This window comes from Sebastes fasciatus, chromosome 11 (assembly GCF_043250625.1).
Source record: "Sebastes fasciatus isolate fSebFas1 chromosome 11, fSebFas1.pri, whole genome shotgun sequence".
Lineage (NCBI taxonomy): Eukaryota > Metazoa > Chordata > Actinopteri > Perciformes > Sebastidae > Sebastes > Sebastes fasciatus.
In genome coordinates, this window is record NC_133805.1 from 23,858,205 (window position 1) to 23,879,334 (window position 21,130).

At 40.0% G+C, this 21,130-nt stretch overlaps 1 long non-coding RNA gene across 1 annotated transcript in view; it reads left to right on the forward strand.

The window, feature by feature from the left end:
- Positions 1 to 3,825: 3,825 nt before the first annotated feature.
- The window catches only part of LOC141777462 (uncharacterized), a 140,641-nt gene continuing 123,336 nt past the window's right edge, over positions 3,826 to 21,130 (forward strand). The window contains exon 1 of the long non-coding RNA XR_012595901.1: positions 3,826 to 4,247. This is a non-coding gene — a long non-coding RNA (uncharacterized LOC141777462). The remainder of the gene's footprint in view (positions 4,248 to 21,130) is intronic.

Genomic DNA, 21,130 nt, shown 5'->3' on the forward strand with positions numbered 1-21,130 from the left:
TTCGGAAAATCCCAAACAAAAATCTGTTTTCAGTGCTTTATTGCAGTTGGATTAAAGCCCTCGCTCTTTACTTACTGTACTTACTCTCCATAATGACATTATCAAGCCACCCACCTCAAACCTACGTGTTCCTACTCAAGTTAAAAATAGTCATTAACTTCATATATGCCCTGACATTCATGCAGAATGGGAAGTAAAGATGACGCAAGGAAAATACCTATTCATATCTTTCAGTTTAACAAAAATAAAACCACCTTATGATTTCAGCCATAAATCCGGGGGACATTTCCTCATTCCATCTCTCTCGGATCGATTTCTTGTTTTTCGACTTTGCAGAAGTTGGAGGACTGATTGAAATTGGAATAGCCTGCATTGAACCAGGGCGGGTCCTTAGCAGCATACAATGCATTTGTCATTGAGACACCTCCTCAATATAAGACTGCTTTTGAATTCTTTAAATTGAACCGGCTCCCTCTGAAAAAGTGACCTTGATCTTTACGTTAACTTATAATAAACGTGCAGGTGCTCCTTGGGGGGGTGTTCAAGGCTGCTACGGAGGCAGCACAAAGCAGGCTTTTCATTGAAAGGACCAGTTTTGTGCTGTTATTGTGCTTCACATCATGTGGCTCGATTTAAATTCAGCTAACTGCTCATGTAGGTGCATTGTGGCTGTTGTGGGCATTGTGGCTTACTTACAGTAAGCGTGCCCTTGTAAACTTGGCTTTTTGTGTCACCCTGGGAGAGTGAGAAGTGCTGCAGAGATCGCTTTCATTTGGCAAGCAACAGCGATGCACCATGCAGCATTATACACCACGCAGCACTTACACCGGGTGACTCAGTGGGGGGAACCAAGGCATGCACATGCTGCACTCACGGGTTTTCAAAGTGGGGTCAAGGGGCGGCCAAAGGGTGCTGTGGTTGGATTGTTACTTCACTTTCCCTCCTTTAGCGCCACACACTGAAACAGAGAGCATGAGACGTGGTGTTTTGATCACATATTCCACTTTATTCACTCATCGCAAGAGCTGAATTCAAAAATGTTCATCTTCTGAGGCCTAAATTATAGTCTACAAATTTAGGATCCTTGTGCATTCCTCCCCATACTATACAAACACACACACACACACACACACATTTCAGAGCACGATGAAGCAGCTAAAGACTCCTTGGTCTCATTTCATGCTGTTACACCCACTCTCAGAGGCTTTTTGAATATGTGTTAGGCGTAAGAGAGGCACAAATGATGATACCTCAGAGAATAGACTCCACCAGATTGTCTCCCACCATTATTTCAGATTTATCCCTCTTGTCTCCTCGTCTCTCCTCTCCCTTCTCGTTCATTTCGCTTGCCACAGAAAATAAAAGTCCTCTGACTTGTACCGCTGTGGCTTTGTAATAGTCGACTGATCGAAAATAGCACCCTAATTAGTCGACCTTTCCATTATGGGCGACACTTGCTTAGTGGGATTCATCTTTTTAGTTGGCATAACACTGCGAATGACCTCCTCTGGATCAGATTGTAGGTGGGATTCTTCTTGCTTTGCTGAGGAAAAGAAAAGCACAACGGGTATGATTCACTACACTGGCATGATCAGAACATAAGATTAAGAGAAAGTTCAAACAAATGTCATGGTCAGAGACAGACGGGGAGACAGACTTGGAGACAAAGGGAGAGATATACAGTAGTTGCCGGTTGTGGATGTACACAAATAACCCACCCACCCACTCACAAAGTCTCTCTCACATGCACAAACTCATGTGCCTATACATGCAGACACACACAGCAGATTAGAAAAGCTGATTTATTGCCTGTAAAATGTTAATATAGCCATAAGCCCTGTTCATGAATTGTTAATTAAGGTGACAGACTCGTCACCTAAAATGTTAATGAGGTTAGATTGCGTCGGGGCTGAGAGGTCTCTGTGAGCTACCGAGCAGATACAACAGACGAGCTGGATCCTCCAGACCCCCCACGCGCTATAATAAGAAACGCTGAGGGCACCTGAGTTGGGTCGTGCCCATTCGGCCATAGAGTAATTAAATTAATGAATGAGTGTGTGAATTAACCGTTTTGATAGGGAAAGAGAGTGATGAATATAATCCATTTTTACCCTCAGCCAGTCTATATCTGTACTGTCTTATTCAAACTGACTCATCAGTGGTGGAAAAGTACTCTTATCTTTATATCTGAGATAAGATAAGATAAGATAAGATATAACTTAGAAAGTTAAGGATAATAGTGCATGATGATAATTCTTAAATAATTTTTAGTTAAGTGAAGGATCTCCTGGCGTTCAGTGGTGCACCTTGGTGGGTGAGTAGTATCGTTGGTCGTGCACTGCAGCTTGAACACCAAAGCATCAGCTTTTCACTGCCACTTTAATGATAATGGAACTTTAATTTAAGTGATTTTGATGATAATAAAAACATAAACAGCTGAAAAACTTCAATAACACTAATGATGGCTGGTTTCCATGTATAGATGTGCATGAGCCAATTCAATGTTCATTATCTACAGCTGTGTTTGAAAAGTCAAAGTGCCTGCTGAGAGATCTAGTTAATTGATAATAATTAATGTTGTAGCTGTTCAACTTGTAGCTCATTATAACACCTTATTATTAGGGCTGGGTATGAACGTTGTCGTCACTACCACATTGCATTGTGGGATATTTATACCGCAGTATTTCACCGTAAATAGTATGCAATTCGCATACTATTGGTTTCATACTAAGGTTTTGGACATACTAAAATATGTCTGTTTTAGTGTACTCAATAGCATATTAGTATGGAATTTTGGACGCAACCTTTATGTTGTCAAGGTTCAAAAGGTCTATAAAGTAGTAGAAAATGAAACTAATAATTATACTTAAAGGTCCGACATTATAAAAAAGTGAGATTTTCATGTTTTTTATATTATAAAGCAGGCTTAAGTCCTATATAAATACTGTGAAAGTATCGAAACGCTCAATCCACAGGGAAATACACACAGCCCGTATTCAGAAACTCTGCATTTGAAACCGGTGGTTTGCCTACTCCGGGTAGGGAATGAGTCCTTACCCCAAGTGAAGGAGTTTAAGTATCTCGGGGTCTTGTTCGCGAGTGAGGGGACGATGGAACGTGAGATTGGTCGGAGAATCGGAGCAGCAGGGGCGGTATTGCATTCGCTTTACCGCACCGTTGTGACGAAAAGAGAGCTGAGCCGGAAGGCAAAGCTCTCGATCTACCGTTCAATCTTCGTTCCTACTCTCACCTATGGTCATGAGGGTTGGGTCATGACCGAAAGAACGAGGTCGCGGGTGCAAGCGGCCGAAATGGGTTTCCTCAGGAGGGTGGCTGGCGTCTCCCTTAGAGATAGGGTAAGAAGCTCAGTCATCCGTGAGGGACTCGGAGTAGAGTCCTTGCTCCTTTGCGTCGAAAGGAGCCAGTTGAGGTGGTTCGGGCATCTAGCACGGATGCCTCCTGGGCGCCTCCCTTGGGAGGTGTTCCAGGCACGACCAGCTGGGAGGAGACCACGGGGAAGACCCAGGACTAGGTGGAGAGATTATATCTCTACTCTGGCCTGGGAACGCCTCGGGATCCCCCAGTCAGAGCTGGTTAATGTGGCCCGGGAAAGGGAAGTTTGGGGTCCCCTGCTGGAGCTGTTGCCCCCGCGACCCGATCCCGGATAAGCGGTTGAAGATGGATGGATGGATGGATGTCAGGATTTCTGTCCATTTGTGATGTCACAAATATAAAAATTTTTAGACCCTTAACACAGATTTAAACGTAAACATTCTAAATGTGTCCGAGTTTATTTCCTGGTTGCAGTGTATGTGAATGTCATCAGCTGACAGGAAGTACACATGGACCCAAGCTGTTGCCTAGCAACGCAATTATGTTACAATTTCGTCGAAATTCCGTCAAAATGCGCTAAAACGGAGCGTTTCAGACAGAGGGGTAAATACAAGTATATTCAGGGACTGTTTGAGGAAAATAACGTTTTTTTTTTAACATATAGCATTTAAACATGTTCTAGTAGAAACACAAAATACAAGTATGAACCTGAAAATGATCATGATATGGGACCTTTAAGTACAGAACTTGAGTAAATGTACTTAGTTACTTTCCACCACTGCTCCGAATAAGTATGTAGAATGAGCTTGAGACAGAGACGCACACTACCATCTATATATCTAACGCACCCTAACTCTAGCTAACTCTGCTGTAACTTTGTCACCGGGGACGTCGCTTCACTTCACCTGGCTAAGGTAAGTGTTTGCTCTTTATGCTAACATACAGATTGTGATTGATATCTTGGCTGTGTTTTGTCAGTGTTTGACGGCTTCTCAATATCGGACAGAGAGGCGGGACAGCTGCTGTGTTTAGCTTGTGGTTTCTGTTGTGCTGTTTGTTAGTTAGCTGCTAGTTTCTGTTGTGTCATCTATCTGCTATAGCAGGGATTCACAATTCACTAACACCTGCTGCACATAGCTATGTGCAGCAGGTGTTAGTGAATTGTGAATCCCTGCTTTGGACTGGCTGAACGTATTTATTTGATTTTTTATGCTTTCATAATGTTTATTTATAATAATAATAATAATAATAATACATTTATTTATATAGGCACTTCTCAAAACAGATGTTACAAAGTGCTTCACAAGACAATAAAAGCAGATAAATAAAGTAAAATATATGGTAACTGCTAAAACAGAACATCACAGAACATCTCAATAATAATAATACAAGTGGTAAAATGGTAGGACAAGTTGATAAAACAAATATACAGTATCAAGTTTCAAGTTTCAAGTTTATTTGTCATATGCATTTAAAAGTACAGTGAAATGCAATGAAATGCATTTAACCCTGGCTCTCTCTCAGCCCTTAAAAACTATAAATAGTACAGTTGATAAATACTACAATAAATAAGACAATACCTAAGAATAAAATTATAAAACAACCTAAATAGTATATATACATAAATGTATTCTAAATTGTAGGGGAAGCCAGTGCAATGATGCCAGGACTGGTGTATTTACATCATACTGTTATTACAGTACTGTTATATGTACTGTTATATTGTATTATAAATGCTCATGTTTTAATTAGGTGTAAGTTTAGCCCTTAAATCTTGCTGTTGGCATTGTTTCTGTGAGCCAAAAGAAAACCATGCTTTTCTTTTGGCTCACTGCAAATGTGAGTGTTTATTGGCTTAACATGACTGCCCATTCACATAAGGCTTTCTATACACTGTAATATTGGCTTTATTGAAAACTCAGTTTGGTAATTTTGTAACTCTTAAGTCACAATCACATTTCTTCACCCACTTCACATTCAGCTACAGCAATATTTCCACTCAAAGCGATGTGATAATGTGACTCCTTGCTGCTTCGCATCACAGTTACGTCTAAGCTGCCGAGCTCACTCAGCCTCACTCAGTGGCAGCATTAAGCTTTTATCATGTACTGATGGTCAACATAGTGCATATCAACTGTACATAACATTTCATAACAAGAGATTGTACGCTTCGAGCCATGGATTTTTTGATTGTGTGATGTGTGTGTGTGTGTGTGAGAGTGAATTATCTGCTGCATAGCTGACGTGTGTCCTTGCCTGCTGCTGAGTATCAGGTGGATTGCTGTGTTTCGATTTATCCAACTCGGTTCACCAGATAGCATTTTCTCCACGGCAGTTGAATTTGAAGGTGCTTTGTTGGGGAATGGCCACATGACGGCTGCTGAAGGCCAAAGTCAGACAAAAGATCATCATGCTTTACTGGCTGTATGTATGGTAGTATGCACAGGGGGAATGAGAACAACGAGCTCTTTCAATATACATACCGACATTTATGTGCGTAAAATATAGGGATGTAACGATACGATACAATATGTATCACGTTCCATGGTTCTGATATGATTCAAGGACGATATTTGGCTCATCTAGAGCGATACGATACGATACGATACGATACGATACGATACGATACGATTCAATGACTTGAAATCGATATAGTAACTTTTTTTTGCCAAAAATTCAATCAGTGTGACTTTGAAATAAATAGCAGTATACTGGACAGTGCAGGTCAGGATTCCACACAAAGATTCATGGCAAATAAATACACCTTTTATTTGAAAATAATAAAAAAGTGCAACTTCAGGACCCGCTGCTTCAGCACTCAAGATACAAGGCAGTGCAATATTTAACAAAAAATAAAATCAACCAACTTCTCTTCAGGTCGAAAAAACAATTTATTTTTGGCAAAAGCCAAAATGTTTCCGCACGCTGGACCTCAAACACGGCTTGAAAATCTCTTGCTCGTCATACACAGGGAGAGTGAACTGGAGTAACGTTTAACATTTCTTTAGTATTAAAAGTGCCAAAAAATACATCCATATAAAGTTTGTCATGCTTAAATACAAGGTGCAAATTCTTAGTATCGATACAATAGATTATTTACCTTGCAAATTGATGTTAGATCAATATACGTCCCCCGTTTAGGACAACTTGCCGAGTACCTATCGATGTAGTTGGATCGTAGAAATATAAATGGATACATCGATGTAGTAGATGAATCGTTCCAGCCCTAGTAAGATAGAAAAAAATCCACCTCTCATAATCCTTATAAAAAGTACAACCTTACTATAGATTGTAAACGGACAAACAGCTATTGATGTTTGCTCAAGTCTAGTTTATATAGTTCATCTTTTCACACAGAGGAGAGGTGACGCCCTCCTCCTCTCACATGAAATCTGTTTTGCCTCTTAGACACTTCTTCAACATCTCAGGGAGTTTTCATCAATCCAAGAAGCACTTCATTAGTCAACCTCTACCCTCCGTGTGTCATCCTTTTTAGATTTTCTCCTTTCATTCCATTTTTAAATTTATTTTTCTTTCTATTCACTCCTTTGTCAACCAGTCTCCTGCCTCCGTTCTAACGTAATTTAGTCAAGGACTACTCTGAATCAGATGCAAGTGATGTAACCCTCTTTCAGATTTTGTCCTTTTGTTGTTCAGAGGGAACAAACACTTCTCCGTCTGTGCTTTTTTTTGTGTGAAAAGTGTGAAGAAAAATAAGTAACCCTGAGCTTTGGCTTGAATGCCTCAGCGTTTGTTGGATAAGGATACAGGTTTCCAAAAATCTGACGCACTTTCTCAAGTTTCATTTCATCTCAAACTTTAGCAGAGTGTGAAATATTTTAGTGGGTACATTGTAGGGCTGTGTATTGGCAAGAATCTGCTAATACAATACGTATCATGATACTGGGGTAGCGATTCAATATATTGCAAAATATTGCAATATATTGCGATACTGTAAGCAAGGCGATATGTCGCAATTTTTTTTTTTTTAATACAATTTTTGGAAAACTAAAGAACACACCAGAAATCTATATTTTAAAATAGGCAAAAACAAAAAATGTATACTGCATGCAAAAAACTACATGTTTTTGGGACTGAATGGGATTAGCATAAAGTGTAAAGTCTGTAAAGTGGAGACTCGTGAGTACCCATAGAACCCATTTTCATTCACATCTTGAGGTCAGAGGTCAAAAGTCACCATGACAGTTGTCATCACAAAATTTAGCGTAAGATTGGAGTGATATTTATCCTCCTTTGCGACAAGCTGGTATACCATGGTTGGTACCAATAGTTTTCTTAGGTTACTTAAGTTTTTTAGTTTCATATGATGCCAGTGACTTCACCGTAGCTTTAAAAGTGAACCCACTACAACCTCAGAAAGACAGAATAGCAGTTGGGATTTTCAAGAGCTTAAAAAAATTCTATCACACAACATAATATCACGATAGGCATATGTATTGATATATTCTTACAACCCTAGTACATTGCCGTTTAGATATAAAGCTAAATAATGCTAAATGTGATTTGCAGATATACAAGTTTGCCATTCTGAGTGACATCAGTATTCAGTATTGATCTACAACTTTATGCTGCAGTATGACTCAGAGTGATGTACATGTTTTTTTTGTGTTGAGTGTAGGGCGGGTGGGGTTGGGGGCGATGATGTCAGCATGACATCAGAAGGGACCAGTAATGCTATGAGTTAATTGACCCACTTTGTAAATCACCACTCCCTTTTTTTACTGTACATATTCCCTCAGTATCCCCACTCTTCCTCCCACATGCAGCACCCCCCCCGTTGTGTGCTGTGTTTCACTCTGTGCCAAAAGAACGCAGCAGGGATTCGGACCAAAGTAGCCATCTCTTTCAAAAAACTCTGTTCTTCAGCAAGACACAGAGTGAAGAGAAGAAGAGAGGGGAAAAAAAATGCAGATCACCAATGGTCTCTGATCCATATTGGTGTGAATGTAATTGATTTCCCGCTGTGAGGAATCTGTCTCTCAGAGTCACAGAACAAACGCTGACTGAGTAGTTGAAAGGGCAGAGAAAATCCGGGCTTTATCTCACAGCTCTGTCTATATCCTTTTTATCCCTGTCAAATGCACAGACAAAGTATAGCACACATGGCCTTCTTATGGCTATCATGGCTTCATTACAGCTATCTCTTTGGTTAAACTTTATGTAAATATTTAATGTTTAAAGGGGCAAGTACGTAGCATGGACCAATTACACATACGCCAGCATTTATAGCCTAAAGAAGTACCTGGTCTAAATTACTCTTTACAAACATTTTTAACTTGACTTGAAAGGGTCCATATCCTGATTCATTTTGAGTTCTGCAGGTTAGGAGTTCTACATATTGATCTCTTGAACAGAAAGTTGTCTATCCGAAAGTACTGAGCCAGTAAACCCCATGTCACTGAGAACTCTGAGTCTGGGTATTTCAGGCTGTTCTCATACACCGTTCATAGCTATACCTACGAAAAGTAATGGACTGTAATTTGAATATATCCCACAAAATAAATTTTTGTGTAATTCATGTAATCGTGAACCAAGAAGTATAAAGAGCAGCTAACGCTGCATAAGGAGGAGGTTGCGGTGGATGGGTGGGTCAGAAAACACTGGACTTTCGTTGAGGAGACCGGTATTTGTACCCCGTGTGAAACCAGAACCCAACGTTGATTTTTTTTGTCATGTAACTTCCGTACTTAAGTTACGCCACTTTCGGAGTTATTTTAACCCAAAACACAATCTTTTCCTAAACCCAACTAAGTAATTTTGTTGTCTAAATCTAACCTAAGTTGTTTCCTGTGAAGACAGAAGTTTATTTTGAAAAGACTGTATGCATGTAACGAGCGGAAATTAACACATGCGTCATGTGTTGCTGGACATTTGTAGGAAAACATCATAATTTTTCGTAAGATATCATACGAACCGTTGTATTAGGATAAGTTAGTTATTTAAGCAGTTGTGGATAAGTCTACTTTTGGATGGTCCGATCCAGTGGAACAGTATATTGGCACCAATACGTTTCTTGTAAAGCTGATCGTGGCTCTGCAATGAAGAATCAGTATTGGGAGAGTAAAGTTGTACTGGTGGCTTTGATATACATTGTTTTGCTTGAGTTGTGTTTTTTGGCATTTCTACCTTATTCAATAGTGAGAGAGACAGAGTAAAGATCAGAGTATCGATCCGATACCAATGTTTAATAATAAGCTGTATGCCTCACTGTGTGGAAGTCACTGGAAAAAAATGTTTAAGTCAACATCAGGCTTGACTTAAACATTGTTTTCTTAACTTTGTAAAACAAAATGTAACAAATAAATAAAATTCTTATTTTTTTTATTTATACAAATTACATTTTTATTTATTATTGAAATAATAATCGTACACCAGCAACTTGGTTAAAAATCTTTCAAATTAACAGGAATTACAGTTCAGGTATAAACATTTTATGCAACAAGAAATTGGTCAAAATGTATGTATAATGTACATAGTATATAAACATAGAATGGAATTGAATAGATCGGCCCCATTATCACCGATACCCGACCTTTTATGGTACGTGCTCTATGTATGACCCAGGTTTAAAAATAGTGGAATTTCCCCTTAATGTTAAAGTGGCAGTAGGCAGTATATTTTTGGCATCATTGGGCAAAAATCTTCATCTTCCATAATAACCTTTCAGCATATCGTAGTTCAAGTGTTCTGAGAGATAACTAGTCTCCAGCACCTCCTCATGGCTCTGTTTTCAGGCTTTAAAAAATCTAGCCAGTGACGGGAGACTTTGACCAATCACAGGTAATTTCATTGAGAGAGCGTTCCTATTGGCTGTGCTCATGTGACCGGAACTTGGCGTTCCTTCAACAGATTTTACAAGGGCAAACTTTCTCATTTTACAGCTAAACAGTACACTACGAGATGATTCTGAAAACATTTGAGGCGAGAAATAGGCATTACAGTAACAGAATATTGATTCATATTTGATCAGTGTGGCCTAGTTTGACTGTTTGGTCGGAGTTTGCGAGTGATTGACAGCCAGCTCTCATAGACAGCAGCTGGACAACAGACCTCAGATCAGTTCTTACTGCTTGTTTTTTCCTTCGGTCTGTGAAATCTTGCAGATGCTGTTAGGAGCACCGGTGAACACCGGAGGACACAGAGGCACATGATTTTTTTCAGGTTACCTGTTTCATATACTACTGTCACGATATAGCGTTTTATAAAAATAACTTTTTTTAAATCATATTTGCTCCAATCTCGCCTACTTCAGCTTTAAGTGTTAGACGTGAGTTCAGGATTCCTCACCTGTTGTTGTTGTTGTAGTTGCTACCGCTACTCGAAAACCGCAGTATCTTTCAGAGTTGTGCCTAAGCCAGGCTGCCAGAAACTCCTCTGAGTTGAGGCGCTGCTGGCAGTAAAGGCTCATCTGTAACACTGGAGACAGTGATTAGAGAGAGGGAATCAATAATACATGGTAAGGGACGGCTAATGTACCACAGGGACTGACAGACAGACAGCGATGTCTCTGATACCCACAGCCCGCCGTCTCATATCCGCTGGTTTCGACACACAAAGCCAGACAGAGCAAGCACACGAGGTATGAAAAGCAACAGGGGAAATAAAAGCTGGGGAAGAGAAAGGTTAGACAAATAGAGATAAAAGAGTTTGAAAGCACAGAAAAAGAACATACAGGTACTACATGAGTACAGAGGCGCTGAAGAGCGAAGAGACTCAAATTAAATTTGATTAATAATTTCCTTAAATCTCCAAATCATGATCCTTTGTGTGTTGATGAAAAAAACAACAACATGATCACAAAGCAATTTATTCGATTGACTAGATAGGAAGAAAAGCAAACACACAACAAGCTTATTACAGAACCCTGTGTTCAAAAGAGAGCCCTTCATCCTCGCACCGACATGATGTTTCAAAAATCAATACGGGGCTGTGAAACAGGCCAAAATGAAATAAGTGTGCAAGCTATCCGGGAAATAAGATTGGCAGGCAGACAGAAGCATGCCACCAGTCTCAGGGGACGGTTGCTCGCCAAGCGGTCTCTCATCCAGAGATTGGGGTTAATGCCTCTTCTGCATTAGCACACTAGCACCACGTCAGCCAGCGCTGACCTCAGCTACAGAAATACTAGATGAACCCGCACACACACACACACACGCACACACACACACACACGCACACACGCACACACACACACAAGAGAAGAAGTGATGATCTAATTAATCAGTGATTGGAACAACTGCACGCTTCCTCTTTTGAATGCCACCCACCCACGCACACACACCGCATACTCCTGCCCCCCACCTTGCTCCCTCTTCATTACATCCCCACCTCTCCGTCTCGTTCTCTTTACTGCTCATCATTACAAACACAAAAACATAGTTTACAGATTCAGACAGAAAGATATTTGTCCGCACGAAGGGGCTGATGACAGCTTCTGTCTGAATAAAAGCTCATTACTGAATTGACTCTCCAGAAGCAGACTCCCGCAACACCACGACGCCACAGGTTGCTCGTTACTGCTCGACTTTGTCTCTTCGCATCTTAAACCGCTACAGCGTGCCAGACCAGGCTCTGTTAGCGCTCCCATTCAACGTCGCTGACTGTGACCTCCTGCTCATCATGACGGAAAAACACGGCACGGCAATGATTCATCAAGCAAATATACAAACTTTGTATTTTTTTGTGTGGTAAAGTGTGTCTGAACGTGGCATTTAGCTGTTGTATCAGGGAGGATACAGACAGATGTTGGCATTGAGCAAAAATGGGAGTTGGGAGCAGTGTATGTGGAGATAATAGCAAAAGCGTTACCACGGAGACGCAGGTAAAATCACTCAAATGTTTTGACTCTTAACCTCGACTCAGACGCCTCTAAATGCGAAACTCAAGAGACACGAAAAGCAGATTTTTGTGTTCAGGGTCTATTGAGAAAGGGGATTTACTGTGCCTTTACTCAATGAGTTCAGCCCATTCAAAACACTCAATGAAGTGTGAAGGGAGTTTATAAAAGCACATACAAAATCACATTCAAGCTGTTTAATATGGAGGCTGTCACTAACAATTATTTTCATTAATTGTCTATAAAATGTCAGAAAATAGTGAGAAATGTCCATCACAATTTCCTAAAGCCCAGGGTGATGTCTTCAAAACGCTTGTTTTGTTCGACCAACAGTCCAAAACCAGAAGATATTCAATTTTTAAAGATAGAACACAGAAAAAGACCAAATCTTTTCACTTTAGAAGTTGTAACCAGTAAATGTCATGGCACTCTGACTTGATACTGGTAAGTGTTTTAACCCCTTAACCTTCAGTTTGGAAAAAGTCTTCCTATTCCACACTCATATGACAAGTGTCACATATATAGTGTATTCTGTATTATCTTGTTCCAGCTGTTTACTGAAGCTATTATATATTTACAGTGAATTATATAGCTGCAAATAATGACTATTTTAATTTTCGATTCATCTGTTGATGATCTTTTCAATTAATTTATCCTTTAGTCTGAGACAGAAATGAGCTAAAACTGTCCATCAATACCGATCAGAACCAAGGTGACGTCTTCAATTTGCTTCTTTTGTTCAACACTAAATTCCTATGATCCATTATCAAAATAGTTGAAATGGAAATATTGCAGATGTCTTGTACATCACTTTTTAAACATTTCCCCCCAATTCAGCCTGACATATTCAGTATCTTTGGGAACTTTTGGATGTCCACTAGAATTTCGGTATGTTTGGTTTCACAACATGAGTTTATGATTGGAGATAAATAGGGATGAAGAATTCAATTAAGATTTTTTTTAACCGATTAATGGTATTGGTTAAATGGTTAAAAGAAATATTACAAATGAAAAAGCTGAGCAAAACTCAGAGGGGCAGCTTGTCACGTAAAGGAGAAAGGCTGTTCCATCTTAACAGCCCACGTTAAGAGAGTCTGAGCTGGAGTTGCTAGATACAGGAAGTTGGCTCGGGTCTCGAGCTGAGGAGTTGTTGCATTTATTCACCGACAAATAAACTGTACACACACTGCTACAGCTACGTTCACAGCTATAACGCCACCGACAACCCCACACTCACCGCCGCCACACACACACACACAGTCTTTCGGACACGGACGTATGTGTGTGACAACGGGGAGCACGAAGCCACCAGCAACGCTAATGTTACATCTCCGAACGTAGTACAGAAATGCCAAAGATATGTTTGAGGAAGTTTAAGCTAAAATGTCTCCATTACATAGTTTGTCCACCAGAGAGCACTGACGAGTTTAATTTCAGAACAAAATGTAATGAAACTTTATCGTCTATCAAGGAGGGGTAATTGTCTTTGGCCCACCTGGCAGTTCATTAAAACTTTAGAACAGAACCCTACAACACATAACAACAACACTGATGGTACGAATACTAAATGTAATAAAATACAATGCACAAAATGTAAGAAAAACTTCTTAAAAAAACCTTTAAATCAAGTCTCTCAATACACATTCTTCCCTACTTACACATGCTATTTTGAGTGCATAAGTGTATAAGTATGGCAAAATGCAGTGCACTACGAGTACCCGGATGGTGTCACTCATAACTGTCAAAAAGTTGCATGTTAAACGCTGGACGCTTCTCACTCTCAATGGTTGCCATCTTGGCTATGTAGCGTAACGCGTGGGACCATCAAACTTGTGAAAATGGTGGAGATGACGGCGTATTCTCCACCTCGTGTGAAACAGGCGGCACACACAAGCAAGTCAAAACAAAGGCATATTGATTTTTATTCAGTCTTAATATAATTGTTAAGTGCTGTTAAGTTTGGCAGGAGACAATCACGGTCAAATGTTGGCGGTAATGCTTGGTCCGGTCATAATCTCAAATAGGTACTTTGAATGATTAATTGATTCAATCCGCCAAATGATCAATCAACTAATCATTTTACGCTTTACAAAAAACCCACAACTTATTACCCATTACACAATGTGTCATTTCAGTTTTCCTTAATTTATTAGAGGCAACTTGTACAGAAGCAAGTGTGACAAGCCCGAGCATAACTCTCTGACTTAAAGTGATTATGGCTTGTGAGTAACACCGTAGGAAGCGTGTGAGGTTGTCATAAACGGGCTGACTGGCACCTCGTCAAACGCTCATTCACCCTCCCATCACCGCGCACGCTCTCCGCCGGGCTCTATGATTCATCATCTCCTAGGCGAAGGAGGTTAAACTGTAAAGGGATGTTTGTCTGTGTCGGAGAGGACTCCCCCTGAACAGCCTGTGATGACATTTTCATTTGACACCGTAGCCAACATCCCTGTAATGAGACGCCATCAAAAAGCCATCTCCTAAAATAGAAAGGGATTTCAATTTGAGGATGCCTATATTAATATGCAAAGTAAGTAAAAAAAAAGCCTCCGAGTTAGATCAGCTGGATTCATTGGGAGCCAGTGGAAGCCATGCGATGACGCCTCGGATTGGTTTGATGTGCGTATGCCAGAATAGAATTATGCTAATGGGTATGGACTGAGAAAGGACATTTTGAAAAGGAGGAAAAATATTAATCTGCCATTCAATTTTATTGAAGATGTGAATGAAATTGATTTCTCCTCCAGGGGTTTTTCTAACCTAAATCAGTTATATATTTTCCTATAATTGGTCCACAAGAAACCTCAGTGAAGTGTGCAGTCCATAACTCTGTTTTGCAAAAAGTAGGTATTACTTGAGATAAGTGCTACTCAACCACTGTGGTCTGAATAACGCTGCTTTTATATCTATAACTGCCAGTTTTCACTACAACAAATATAAGAAGTTGTATCTACTGGCTTGTTGGTCTCTTTGAATTGGAAATGTTTGACTTTTAAAGTAATAATTTTGAAGATTTTTCATTTAAATAAATATCTGTTAACTAGGAATGCACCGATCCGACTTTTTCAGTCCCGAGTACCGATCTGATACCAATGTTTAATTAATAAGCTGTATGCCTCACTGTGTGGAGGGATCATTCTTTTATGTGTAAGATGACATGAGGCTTAACTTAAACATCGCTTTCCTAACTTTATAAAACATAATGTAACAAATAAATACATCGATATATTATAGATGTATACATTTATTGAATTGTTATTTATTATTAAAATAATAAATCGTAGACCAACAACATGGCAAAAAATCTTCAAAATTAACAGGAATTACAATTCAGGTGTTAGCCTTTTTAAAGCAGCAACAAATTGGTCAAAACTTAAACATGAATTCAAATTCCAGTATATAATGTATATAGTATATAAACATATCATTTAATTTAATAGATCGGCCCCATTATAACCGATATTCGATCCAGCTATTTGAGTCAATATCGGCCCGATATCCAATCCGGTATCAGTATCGGTGAATCCCTACTGTTAAGTCATTATCTACAGGTCATAATTCCCTCTATTATCTATTATCTATTGCTGTGAAAACATCTCTTTCAAACAACTGTAGCCTATTTATTCAAGTTTCTCGCCAAAAACTATATTTTACAAAATTACATTTGAACTCATAACATTATAATTTACTGTACCTTCCCCAAATACTAATTTTGCCTGAGCCTGAACGTGTCATAATGTAACTCAATGGCGCCTCCCATCAACTAGCACAAGCAGCGATCTCTGGGAAGTGAGATCCAAAAACATACCTGTGTTTACCGCTTAACGCCACAGGTGCCGCCAAAGAAAACGAAACAGAGATCTCCGAGATTGTAACTTTAAGGGCGGCAACTAAATATTATTTTCATTATAGATTAATCTGCCAATTATTTTCTTGATTAATGTAATTAATATATGTGAAAAATACCTGTTTTTATTACCCTCATCCTAGGTTGACGTCTTAAAATGTCCAAACCCCAAAGATATTTAGCTCCCTATAACAAAGAAAACCATAAAAAAAAAGCTGAGTCCAGCAAATAATTGTAATTTTTGCTTGATTTTTGCAATTAATTAATCAGCTAATCATTGCAGATTCTAGCTGAATTCAAAGCTCTCAGTATGTCCTAAGTACATTTGGTTAAATCTCAAACATTTGATGTGACCATGATGTTTTAGCTCTTCAGACAATATTTTATAGAAATACCATTGCTTAACTCTCCTTCTATTGCTCTGATATCTTGTCATTATTTCATCTGATCTTGTCTTCGTGACTCACCAGGAGTATAATGACCTTCCCCTCTTCCGTCAGAGTGACTCAGTAATGCACCGTTTCATTGTATCCTGAAAAACTGATCTAAGAAGAACTATGTGTTGCTCTGATCTCTGAAACTGTCACGCTGCTTTTCAGATAAAGACGGCACCTATGACTTTGGGAACTTGTGATGGTCATTGGTGCCTACTTGCAGACATTTTATAGACCTTAACAAGTAATTGATTAATCAAAAAAATAGAGGATAATGAAAAATGTAATTGGTTGCATCCTTAAAAAGCATACTGGATCATAAATAATCAGTTTACAGTATTTAAATTAACTTTAACCGTCAGCATTTGTGAGTCTGCGCTTTTTTTGGTCTGAATGTTAGTTTGCAACCTTCCTTTTACAATTAAAGGGACTGTTTGTAACTTTTTAAGCGTATAAATGTACCGGGTCGGGACACATGCGCGCTCGCGTATGCGCGCTCGGGTATGGCCGCTCGGGTATGGCCGCTGTCTCTCCTCCTCTGCTTGCTTGCCTTCACTCAGACAGTGCGCGCGTTCTCGCTGTCTCGCTCCACCTCTAGACTTGAACGCGCGCACACTCTACACTGCAGAAGAGTTAGTTTAGCTCTGAGAATATCTAGTGAATGTGCAGTGGACGTTTGTGCAGAAATAAATGCTGCAGCTCCTACAGACCAACAGAGGTTTCCCGTGTCTTGTGAAGTGACGGGGCTCCGCAGCGAAAAACGTTATCGCCTCCGACCTGGTGCCGGTGTCTTCCTGCTCACACCGGCTGCGGTCGAGAGGTGATAACGTTACTCGCTGCGGAGCCCCGCTGCTTCAGAGCCCCGCTGCTTCAGAGCCCCGCTGCTTCAGAGCCCCGCTGCTTCAGAGCCCCGGCACCGAAGCTGAAGCAGGAAAAGCCAACACTAGGATCAGCATTGATTCATGGAGAGACCTCCGTCTGGTCAGCTAACATTACTGCCAAGCAGCTGAAATATAGAGTGATATTGTGGTTTTAGCTGACGTGTGTCGCCTCACTGTTTTGAGCGATGCTCGTTCAGGTATATTTAGAGCGAGCAATTTTTTCCGAAAGGTCAAAGTAATCTGGAGAAATCACTGTTACCTACATTAGCGACTCAGTGAGGTTTGTCTAAATTGTAAGACTATTCTTACATGCACAAAGACAGAGGTCTGGATAGTTTAAAGCACAACAGGTGGTTGCACAAGTTTAATACAAGACAAGATCAAGACGGAATGTTGCTGTAATTTTATCTGTTATGAAGGAAACAATCACTTACAGAGTAGAGTGAGTAAAAAAACAAACATGCCACAGTAATTTTCGTTTAATTTTCCTCCATGGGTGGAACCGGATGAAAACATTACATGCTCTACTCTCATCGGAAGGTTTCATTTTCTCCTGAGCCTCGGATGAAATCTACCTTATTGCTGCTTCCCTCCTCCCCCACACCCGGCGTAATGAGAGAATATTTCCCCAGAGTGTGAAAGCAGATCCAAGTTGTACTTTTAGAAACTTTATTAAACCAACCTAACCAATTATTTCTGTGTTTGCCTTTCTTCTGACGAGTGACGATCCATTCAATAAGGCTGGTAAATGTTAATGTAAAATTAATTTTCTGATCACTGATGTCCCTTTGGCCAACAGTGCTGCCAGCAATAGGTTCATACCTTCCAGCATGGTTGGTTTAGCTGAATGGGCTGTAGAGATGTGAGAGGTATTGGAGCAACAGCGACAGCAACACCTCTGACTCAGAGGGATTGCATTTTAATACAAAAAGTCTGGCAAGACTCCAGCTGGGGCAAAATCTTTTATTGAATTGCCCAGTTAGCCTGTGATCAAACACTCTGGAGGGAGATTGCGTCCCTCGGCTGACATTTATCTATTTATCTTTTCAGAGAAAAATAGTAGAATGAAAAATCAATCAGGCTTTAGAAATGAGACAACGTTGACTGCAGGCTGATAGATGTCTTGTCACTCTCTGTTACCAAGAAGTTCAACATTCAACCTGAAGAGATGCCTCACAAGACGATTAGCTGCTGTGCAACACTTCAGAGTGGAGATACAGGTGATATGAAGTAGAGATGAGCCCATTGCGATCTGACCTGCCAATTCCAGTTTTCTTTCGTTCTAACTAGGGATGTTAATAATTAACTGTTTAACTGTTAACCGACATTAAGAGTTTTAACCGATTAATGCTATCGGTTAAACGGTTAAAAGAAATATTAAAAAATAACTAAAAAGCTGGGCAAAACTCAGACAGGGGGCTTGTCACTTAAAAGAGAAAAGCTGGTCCACCTTAACAGCCTACCTAAAGGGAGTCTGAGCCAGTGTTGCAGACACATGAAGTTGGCTCGGGTCTTGAGGAGTTGTAGCATTTATTCACCGACAAATAAACTACACACACTGCTACAGCTACGTTCACAGCTATAACCCCGCCGACGACCCCACACTCAACGCCGCCACACACACCCAGTCTGTCGGACAAAGTGGCTGCATGTGTCCACGACAATACACGCAACATCGTGGCTGCTACAGTAACTCTCCCAGACGGGTGAACTGGTGACTCAGTTGTCTGTTTTGCTCATACACTGCAGCTGGTGATAAATGATGGATTTAACCTGTTTGTGCATCAGCTTTTCGTTGCAGCTGGGCGGCCAAATTGGATATGTAAGACTGATCGGCCATGAAACCGGCCGGTTTCAACCTGTTGCCAATTCTTTCTAATAGAAAGACTGTGGACATCTAATCACCCATCAGAAAATGACAAGCTGCTACGATTTATGTGTGAGAAGCTGCTGCTACCTACTCTGTCATACCAGAAATTTTGTTTATTGGTGTTGCTTCGATCATTCTAGTCTTTCATCACTTCCTTTTATTCTTTTAAATCTTTGCTACAAGATTCATTATCACTCAGAGCATGACGAAGTTATTGTTATTTTCAGGTACCTTGGTGCACATTACAGAGCAGATCTATCGCTGTGCATGTGTCATCAGTTTCTTTTGAACTCCTACTATGAGGGATCAAGTGGACGATGGACATATGATGATTTGACGTCTCTGGAGTTCAGAGCAGTATTGCAGCTGAACCCTGTGAAGCAACATGTCAAAGCAGTCATTTCTCATGCAAAAGGTAGCTTTCCTTTTTACTTGGCAATAGACTGTCATGATTCACACTCTTACAAAGGCTCATAAGAGTGAGTGTCCGTATGACAAGTAGCAGTGGGATGGAAGGAGCTTTTTATGCATTTCAATGGGCAGTGTATCCTCCTGAGCTCTAATCCATGCGAGAGGCTCTGTGTAGAGGCACTAAAACTACCCTTTGAAAATGGTTAAGTTCATTAAAGATGCTCACTATAAGCAACAGCGGCCCTGTCAGACCAAAGCAAAGAGCCAGGGTAAACCCACTTTAATGATGGTGTAAATGGGCTGTCATGTTGTGATGACCGGGCTCCTGATCTCTGTTAAATACTGATCCTCTGCTTGGCTTTGGTAGGAAAGGATAAACAAGAGTCTCATGCAGTGACATACCTTAACCATATTTTATTTGCCATAATCATGATCTTTAACCTTAACAATATCCCACAGCTGCCAAGCATAGATTTTGTAAAAACTTTGGACATATAAAACGTTGGTTTTGCAGAATCGTCCAGTATTGATTGTTTTCTGGCGATAGGGTTCACAAATAATATTCTGCTAAACTGCAAAGACTCTTAAATGATTGCAGAATGTGAGTTTTTATGTTAATAAGGTGATTTAGTAACGACCCCTTAAGGACTTTGCACACAAAGTCCGTATTTCTTGTCTGAAATTGTTGCGCATTTGAAAATAAATGCAACCTCACGTTGTGTCAATTACATTCACACCGACTCCGAAACTCATTAAAGTTTTCGAAACGGGTTTGGTTTCTTTTTTTCCACATCCATCAAAAGGCAAAAGAGGGTTGTTTGACCACTCAGAGCCACCGTCCGGGCAAACGTCATCATCCAAAATGGCATGATAAACATTCACTTCATCTCCCAGCACAAAGCACTTTACAATAAAGAAATAATACAGAGATGCGGAAATTAAAGACAGATTGTGGCAGGTGATTGCAGAAAACTTTGGAATCGGGGATGGTTGCAAGACAAAGGATGTAGGAAAGATTAGACATTAGTGATTGTGTTCTAGGCAGCTAAACAATAGCTTCTTGCTAATGTCATTTGTTAATTTGCCCCGTTTTGGACTAGCGCTATCCATTGCACCCAAGTAATTGATTCAGTTTTGTCTCTTATTGCACATTTTTGCAACAAATAGAGTAATAAAGTCAAAGTTAACGCGATAATAACACGTTAACGCAACTTGCTGTGCAAAGACCTTTACAGTTACATGACAAATATGTTAAATAAAGATATGGTTTACAGTAGGGACAACCACTTTTAATGATTTAAAATTCACTAGAAGACATAAATTTATGCAAAAATCATGTGTGATTTTGATGTTTAGAAGTGATATATAACGTCCTTACTTTTCATTAGCATTAATTATACACAGCATTTACAGTATGTCTGCAAGTAGTGGCGCTCTGACTGTGAGTATGTTTTTATATTTTTTTGTTTTTTAGCAACAAGTTGTCCACCTATT